General features: G+C 43.8%; 1 non-coding gene across 1 annotated transcript; it reads right to left on the bottom strand.

Annotated features, from left to right (window-relative positions):
* Positions 1-481: 481 nt before the first annotated feature.
* On the bottom strand, positions 482-555 carry Trnar-ucu (transfer RNA arginine (anticodon UCU)). Its single transcript has one exon. It is a non-coding gene; the product is annotated as a tRNA-Arg (tRNA).
* Between the last annotated feature and the right edge of the window lie 7,664 nt (positions 556-8,219).

Raw genomic sequence — 8,219 nt, 5'->3', positions numbered from 1 at the left:
TGAACCTGGCTGTCCCCTGACCCTGAAAGGAGCTCTTTGGTCAAGATGGATATTATCTTAGAGAACAATTGGCCAGTTCCTCTTTGCATATGGGTCAGTCTGCCCCCAGTATTCTGAGAGAGAGAGAGAGAGAGAGAGAGAGAGAGAGAGAGAGAGAGAGAGAGAGAGAACCACAGTGGTTATAAAAACCTGTGAGCAGGCATCTTAGTTGTTTTTTGTCTATTATATTATTGTGAGGCAAAAGATTGTATCATCTGAGAAGAAAGATGTAGCAGATATTCAAGCCTCCACCACATGATGAAAGTCAGCTAGAGAGGCAGAAAGAAGGAATGAAGATGGAGGGAGGCAAAGGGAGGAGAAGGGCTAAGATTCCCAAGTAAAAGACTTCTGCTTCTCTCCTCAGAGCCTCTAGGGAGGAATAAATATAATTACCAACCTAGCATGACAGCATTCAAAACAAAAGAGGCACGTGCCAGGCGATCATCTCTGCCGGGACTCGAACCCGGAACCTCTGGATTAGAAGTCCAGCGCGCTCGTCCATTGCGCCACAGAGACCTCACCACACACACAGCATCAGCACCAGAACTGAAAAAGCACATACCTTCTGCATCACCGAGCCATCTCAGCATCCTGCTCTCTGAGCGGTGGGGGGGACAGGGACAGCTGGAAAATCTGGAGTGGAGATCCACCAGCCGGCTCCATCAAAGCTTTTCTCAATATTGTGGGTCTTAGGTTCCTCAGAGGATTGGAAGAATGCGACAGCAGTCATTTTCTAAGTCCCTGGATCCCTAAAAGATCAGGACAGAACAGGAGCCTTTGCTCGCCATTGCACTCCATCCCTAAGGGAGGATAACGGGAAAGTCTCTCTATTCTCATGCTAATGAAGCAGGGTACACCCAGCCCGGCGGAGAAGGCAGAAGCCACCTCTACTTCCACCCCCATTTCCTCACTGTGGTTTCATCCTCGTCCAGATATTCTCAGGCAAGAGCTGGGGAAAGCAGAGGGATTCCGGAAAACCCCGATTCCAGAAACAAAGACTCCTGCTGTATAAAATCACCATGAGCAGCATCGGAGAAAGTCAGGGGAGTCAGGCAAGGGGAAACTGGGTCCTTCCTTGCCCTTAGCTTTAAGAACTGTTAGTGTCAAGCTCAGAGAACAGGTCCAGGAATCTGATAGGATGTTTCTTCAGAATCCTCACTGAAACTGAGAATGGAGAGGGGAGATGGAGTCAGAAAAGTATATCTCTGCGAGAGTAAGAGTGTACATCCCTATGTAGGTTTGTGTGAATGCGTGTGTGCGTGCATGTGTGTGTGTGTGTAACAGGAAAGGGTGAAAGGTGAAAGTGACAGTTCTTTGATGAATTACTGGTAGCTGTCACACAGCCCTCCCTAAATCCATTTGTCCCTTCCCCGCACCTTCTCTGGCTCCAAGTCTTTCCAGTCTTTACTCCCTAATTTAAGCAGGGAAGATTTTTCAGCTGTCTGGGCTTGCTTGAAGCATCCCAGTATGATTAAATTGACCAGCCCTGGGTAACCATATGTAAAGACCCAGTTCAGATCCAAGAAAATGCTTCCTATTTTTAAAAAGCCTCCTGGAGAAGACAATTCCATCACCGTTGCTGCTGTTTATAACTTCCACTGTGCCAGTTCTTCTGCGTGTCTAATCCAAGTCTTTTATACATCATCTTCTGCTTATTTCATCCTATTCGAGCACATTAGGGTGATTAGTCTCTGTACTCCCAATAACAAGGCACTGACTGGAGACATTCATCATCCTACTGAACCCTCAAAAGGTTACACTAAAATCAGAGCTGATGTAGAACACCACCCCCCACCCCAAGCCACACTACTGCACTGTGTGTTCCCACAACCCTGGCTCTGAGCACTGCCTGCAGACTCCAGACACACCTGAAGATAGTCCTAACCTGTAAGATCAAATGATGATAAGGAAAGAAAAGGGATGCCCAGCTTGGAAGAACTCAAGGGTCCTCAAACACCAGCTGGGCATCAGTGTAAGCAGGTGAGCCTTCCTCTACCTGAAAGCAGCAGTTTCCCCAGCCATGCCTGCGTCCAGGGAGAACCTGGAGACATACGTTCAGAACGATGCAGCTGACTGTATGTCACCAGCCTCAAACGGAGAGGTAAGAATGGGTCTTTCTTCACACATGATCCTAGACAGTTTCCAGACTCTGGTCCTCAAGGCCGAACAGCAGCCAGAGAGTGTTTCCTCTGAGTGGCTGCCAAGGTCAAGACACAGTCCAGGAAGCCTATGTGTCTGTAAGGGAATGCCCAAAATTACAGGACAGGACAGTGCCAGTCACTCTAAAGAGAATATGAAGCAAGGAGGCTCTCAGGATACTGCCAGTCTTGATGTAACACAGAGAGAGAGGGGGGGGGACAATTTCTGCTCTTCACAAAGATTTTATCCTATACTCACAGAGTCTATTACTCCCAAATTCTACCCAGTGCATGCTAACATCTTAGAGTATGTGTTCTTCTAAACCCAAAGGTCCACCCCTCTCTCTCTCTCTCTCTCTGGGAGCCTTATTCATTGTATACAATGTTCTCACCTAGTACAGGGAATACAGAGGGAAAGATTCTGCTGGCAAATCCCAAAGGAGAAATGGCTCTAAAAGATGGAGAGGAGGAGGAAAAGAGGATGCAATCTATTGTCCACCAAATAAGACACCAAATAGGAGTCTCCTGATCCACACGAAGAACTTAATCGTAGAAGGACAAAGACCCAGCTTCTGTGGTGGACTGGGAAACCTGTAAGCTTAGAGCTGCTGAGAAAATCAGTTAACTTCTCACAAGGCAGCAACTCACACAGTTGCTAAAGAGTAACTGAGGTCTCCTGGTGCCGACCCTTCTGCTACTCCGCATGTTACAATCCTCAGATCTGACACCTGGGTCACTTTGTTCCTTTTGAAGACTTCCTTTCAACTTCCCCGTGCTGCCCCACAGAAATCTCATTTCAGGAAAAACACACACCTGCTGCCCGTAAGTCTTTCCAGCACTCCTTGTCTGTATCAACAACAAAAAAAAATGTTCTGGATTTTACTTCTTTGACATCTCTCATTTTGCCTTAACATCTATAAATCAACCCAGCTTAGTGGTGTGAATAATGTCTCATAACTAGATTTCAATTTAAAAATAAGAAGAGTCAAATAAAGCTGTGACTTTACAGAGAACAGAATGATGAGGTTAAGCCACTCAAAATGATTGACTACGGTATATATATTTTTCTCTCCTATCAAACCAGATACATATCATCCATGTTTATGTAAACCCTTAAGAAGATAAGTGCATTCCTTTTCCAATTAAAACAAAAGTGCACCGATTTAATTCTCCAAAGATCTATGACTCAAACGTTACTCATGCTTCTAATTAGGTGGCTCTCTGTGACCCCGCAGACAAGCTGGGGATGCTCATACATTACTTCATTCATAAAGTGTTGCTGGGGTATGCAGAATAAATGCCAAAAAAATATAATTTTCCCTTTGATCCAGATGTGAATCCCATATCCTACTGTGGTCCTTACAGCTTTCCAAAAGATGGCTCTCCTAACTGGTTCACGCTTTACAGGCCAAGGGATACGAGTGGTACAACAAAGCAGTGGAAGAGCTACCTAGTTGGCAGAGTCTTTAGATGGTATACTTTCATCTCAGTTGCTATAACAACCCCATGCCTTACTGTTCACATCTATTGCTGGCACACCCTATCTGACTTTTGCCTGCCATCTTCTCAGGCGCCTACACATTATCAGCCCCTTCTTACTATCTTACCCTAAGGAGTCAGTCTACCTCATTTCTTCTATGAGCATCTCCCCAGAAAGCTAAAAACAGGAGAAATGTTTTGCAGCATTAGGCCGATAGTACAAGACCTGCCCTGTAGAACTCAGAACTCAACAGATGTTCAGTTTGTAACTCCCAGCTGCTTAAAAGAAGGCTGACACAGGCAGATATGCAAGACAGCATCCCTTCATCCTCTTCCAGGTGTTTCAGCCGTCTGGAATCACCCATATTCACTTGTCTATTTTTCTTGTGCATTTTAAACCCATTTCCATGAAGTGCATGTAAACCTTGGCTTCCCTTCTTTCTCTTTTCTGAGGCTGTGGACTTGGCTATCTATCACTTGAACCTTCTCCAGCTGTCTTGGTTAGGGTTTCTATGGCTACAACAAAACACCATGACCAAAAAGTAAGATGAGGAGGAAAGGGCTTATTTGGCTTACACTTCAAAATTGCTGTTCTTCACTGAAGGAAACCGGGTCAGGAATTCAAACAGGGCAGGGCCCTGGAGGCAGGAGCTGATGCAATGACTGTGCAGGGGAGCTGCTTACTGGTTTTCTTCCCAGGGCTTGCTCAGTCCACCTTCTTATAGAACCAAAAGATGCTCAATCATACCACAAGGACATTTGCTCAGCTATGTTCATAACAGCATTTGTAATAGCCAGAACCTGAAAAAACGTAGATGCCCCTCCACTGAAGAATGGATAAGGGAAATTTTGTACATTTATACAATGGAGTACTACATAGCAGAAAAAAATAATGACATCTTGAAATTTGCAGGCAAATGGATAGAACTTAGAAAAAGCATCCTGAGTGAGGTAACCCAGACCCAGAAAGACAAATATAGTATGTACTCACTCATAAGTGAATATTAGACAGAAAACAAAGGCTAACCAGGCTACAGTCTATAACCCCAGAGAACCTAGACAACAAACAGTACCCTAAGAGAGACATACATGGATTCATTTAGGAAAGAGAAAAAGACAAGTTCCCCGAATAAACTGGAAGAGGGGTTGTGAGGACAGGAGAAGGGTAGAAGGAGAGAGGGGAGGAAGAAAGGGGAGTGGGAAAATGTGCAATTCAACAAAAAGAAAATTTAAAAAGAAAGAACCAAGAACCAGCAACCCCAAAATGCCACCACCCACCATGGGCTGGGCCCTCCTTTTTTTGATCACAAAATGAGAAAACTCATTACAGATGGATGTCATGGAGGCATTTTGTTAACTTAGGCTCCTTCCTCTGATGGCTCTAGCTTGTGTCAAGTTGACACCCAAAACCAGCCAGTACATTAACCTACCTATTCTTATCCTCTGGGATTAAATAGGTAACCCATATAAGAATTAAACCTGAGAATCAAACTATAAAAAGACAAATACAAGCCATACAGTGATGGCACATGCCTTTAATGCCAGCATTTATAGGCAGAGACAAGTGGATCTCTGTGAGTTCGAGGCCATCCTGGTCTACAAGAGCTAGTTCCAGGTCAGGCTCCAAAGCTACACAGAGAAACCCTGTCTCAGAAAACAAAACAAAACCAAAACAAGAGAAAAAAAAACAAATTAAAAATAACAAAAAGAGGCGGCGGTGGGGAAGAGACAGAAATCTTTAATAAATAAATAAATAATAACAAAAAGAAATACAGAGACAAATACCCCTTTGGTTACTGTGTTCAACTCTCGGAAGCCATTAACGGTCTAAGGCTGCCTGATCAACTTGCAGAGGAGACCATCTAGACCTTACCCAACACAGTCCCAGAACCTACCTATCTCAAAACTGTGTGGACTCTCAAAAGCCACTGACATTTGGAATTGAATGCATATAACGTGGCCTGTCCTCCAAACACAGGCTGAGGAAGCTGGAAGGAGAATCTTCCTCCCCTGGACATCTTTCTCCTATTCTGTCAGCCTTCTCCAGAAAACCATCTGGAGATCACTCGATACTATTTCCCTAAGCATATGAAGTACAAGGAAACTGTCCCATACTTTAAAATTAGAAGGACTATGGCTGTCAAACCCACCAGATTTTTCTAAAAATTTAGAAGGAAACTCTGCTTCAAACAAACCACCCAGCAAAGTAGTTAATTCCAGGTACTCAGTTGCCAGTTCAACTTCTTTTATCCTTTTTCGGATCAGGGCTCTGGATGTATTTGTGTCTTACTTCCAGTTTCCTGTGTGTTCAGGACGCGAGTCCTGTTACACTCCAGTTCCTTCTTGCTGTCTCTATCAATTTCTCCTTCTTCCTAAGGATGCATAACCCTTAGTAATTTATCTCTTTAGAATATTCCTTTTCCTTATAACCATATTTTTCTGATTCACACCCCCTCCCATCCTCCAGTTGGCATTCCCTAATTCTTTCATCACCCAACCACTATGTATAATGTTCAATTTCATGTCAAGTCTCCCTCTGTTCTCTTGTGCTGAAGAACCTATCTACTTCAGATACTCTTGACACACTCAGTTTCTGCTCTTCTCAGAATCTGCTCACTGACCTTCCCTATCTCTGTCCTTACTCTAAAGCTCTCTGAGCTGTCCAAATCTCCAAATCACTCCCCAATCGCACCCTGCTGCTTGGACCCAGACATAGCTACCATGGACACTCTATTCTCAGACCCCTGTTCCTTCCTCTAGATTGACTCCCCCAGACTTTCTTGATCTCCTTATAGTTCTCCTGCTCAAGTCTCCCACAGGTACCACCAATAATTCCACATGTCCTGCCACCCTGTTCATCCAGTACCATCTCCTCACGCTCCCCCAGAATGACTAACTGCTCCTTAAGCACTCCCCATGTTTATCTCCTGATACATTTGCTTCTACCTGGCTTTACACAACATGCGCTTCTGTTTTATTTATTCCCTTTATTGTCTAGGACTCTAGGCCTGCTAATCCCTATGGCGTTGAGTTACTACAGATATGGCTTGCCAACCAACCTCCTTAATATTCGGTTACTATGGACTCAAGTTCTTAAAGGAACAGACTCTGTGAGACAAAAGTCAATGAACTGGAAGACAGATCCTTAATGACTCATTAATCTATGGATATAGCTCATGATATTAAAAACATTGGTTTTGATTAATACTTTGAGTAAGCCAGGATTTTCATTATTCCCCTGGGAATAGATAGATAGATAGATAGGTATAGATATAGATATAGATATCCATTGATATTCAATCCAAAAGGCTAAGCATATTCTCACTTAAGAAGGTTCTGACTGGCAAATCCCAACAGAATCTATCGGGAATTATCTTTATATGGTAGTTAGTCATTAAGGTAGGTATTTCAAACAGGCATACCACCACCCCTAATGTCTGTCTCTATAAATGTCCACATTCTCCTGGAGTAATCAACTCATTCCCACTGTCTCAGATTCTCTCTTTAGAAGGTAAAAGCTGACCACCCAAGTCCTTTCTGAACACTTGCCTATGACTCCAGGAGATAGTAACGGCAGTGATGGTGATGGTAGTGCTAGCAATGACAACTTATTCCAAAGTCTTTAACACGGCTCAACATCACAACTGTCCTGGATTAGGAGAATATTATCATGGACCTTCTACAAAAGAGGCATTTTGATGACAAACTTCAGATAATGAGCAACAAGTAGCTCTTAAAGTGGTAGAGTTAGCGCCAGCCATGGCATAGTGTTCCAATCCGTATCCACCTGGGAGCCTCCGCAGAAGGGGTTTGCTGAGTCACTTGGCCTGGACTAGTGATGTTTTCCTCTGGGAACAGGACAGAAGAACAATGAAGATCTAGAAGGGGCTCCAGGTTGGAATCAAGGTTTGTAGTGTTTAGAAGTCAGAAGGGGTAGCCTCAGGTAAAGAAGCTTGGGGTGGTCACCACTTCAGCTGCTAACCCTCTCCCCCATCACCCTGAGTTAAGACATGAAAAGCAGACACCTGGGTGAATGCCCTGTGACTCTCATCCTTGACGAGCTTGCCCCTGTTCCAGGCAGGTGGACGCCTTGGGCTTGGTCTCCTTTTATCTTACTATAGTGTCAATGAACCTCTCTTGAATCTTCAAGATGGTTTCTACATGAAGAATGTGACGGGCGGAAGAGAGCAGAACAAATACTTCGCACTCAGTCTCAACTGATGAACCGGGATAATAAAAGGACGAGAAAACATTCCCCTGGAATCAATAGAGAGTGCAAAATGGAGAAGGATTTACAATAACTGAGCCCTTTTCAACCTTATGGATCAGCTTAATTTTTGCCATGAGTTCTTATTACTTCCAGAGACTTTAAAAACCTCTTGCTTTGAAGATTAAATTAAAAATTCTAAGTGGGGGAATATTTGTCCTTTATGTGCTGTATCTCTGTGGTCTGTGATATTCATCACCCTCCCCGTCTATAACATAGGTTAGTAAACCTGCGCCACAGAAATTAAATGACTTACCTGCTACTATAAAAATATAGTCATGGTTAGAGTACAGTTG

This window comes from Alexandromys fortis, unplaced genomic scaffold, assembly GCF_014885135.2.
Source record: "Alexandromys fortis isolate MF-2015 unplaced genomic scaffold, M_Fortis_MF-2015_v1.1 scaffold_51, whole genome shotgun sequence".
Lineage (NCBI taxonomy): Eukaryota > Metazoa > Chordata > Mammalia > Rodentia > Cricetidae > Alexandromys > Alexandromys fortis.
This window is presented reverse-complemented; position numbering and strand designations above follow the sequence as displayed.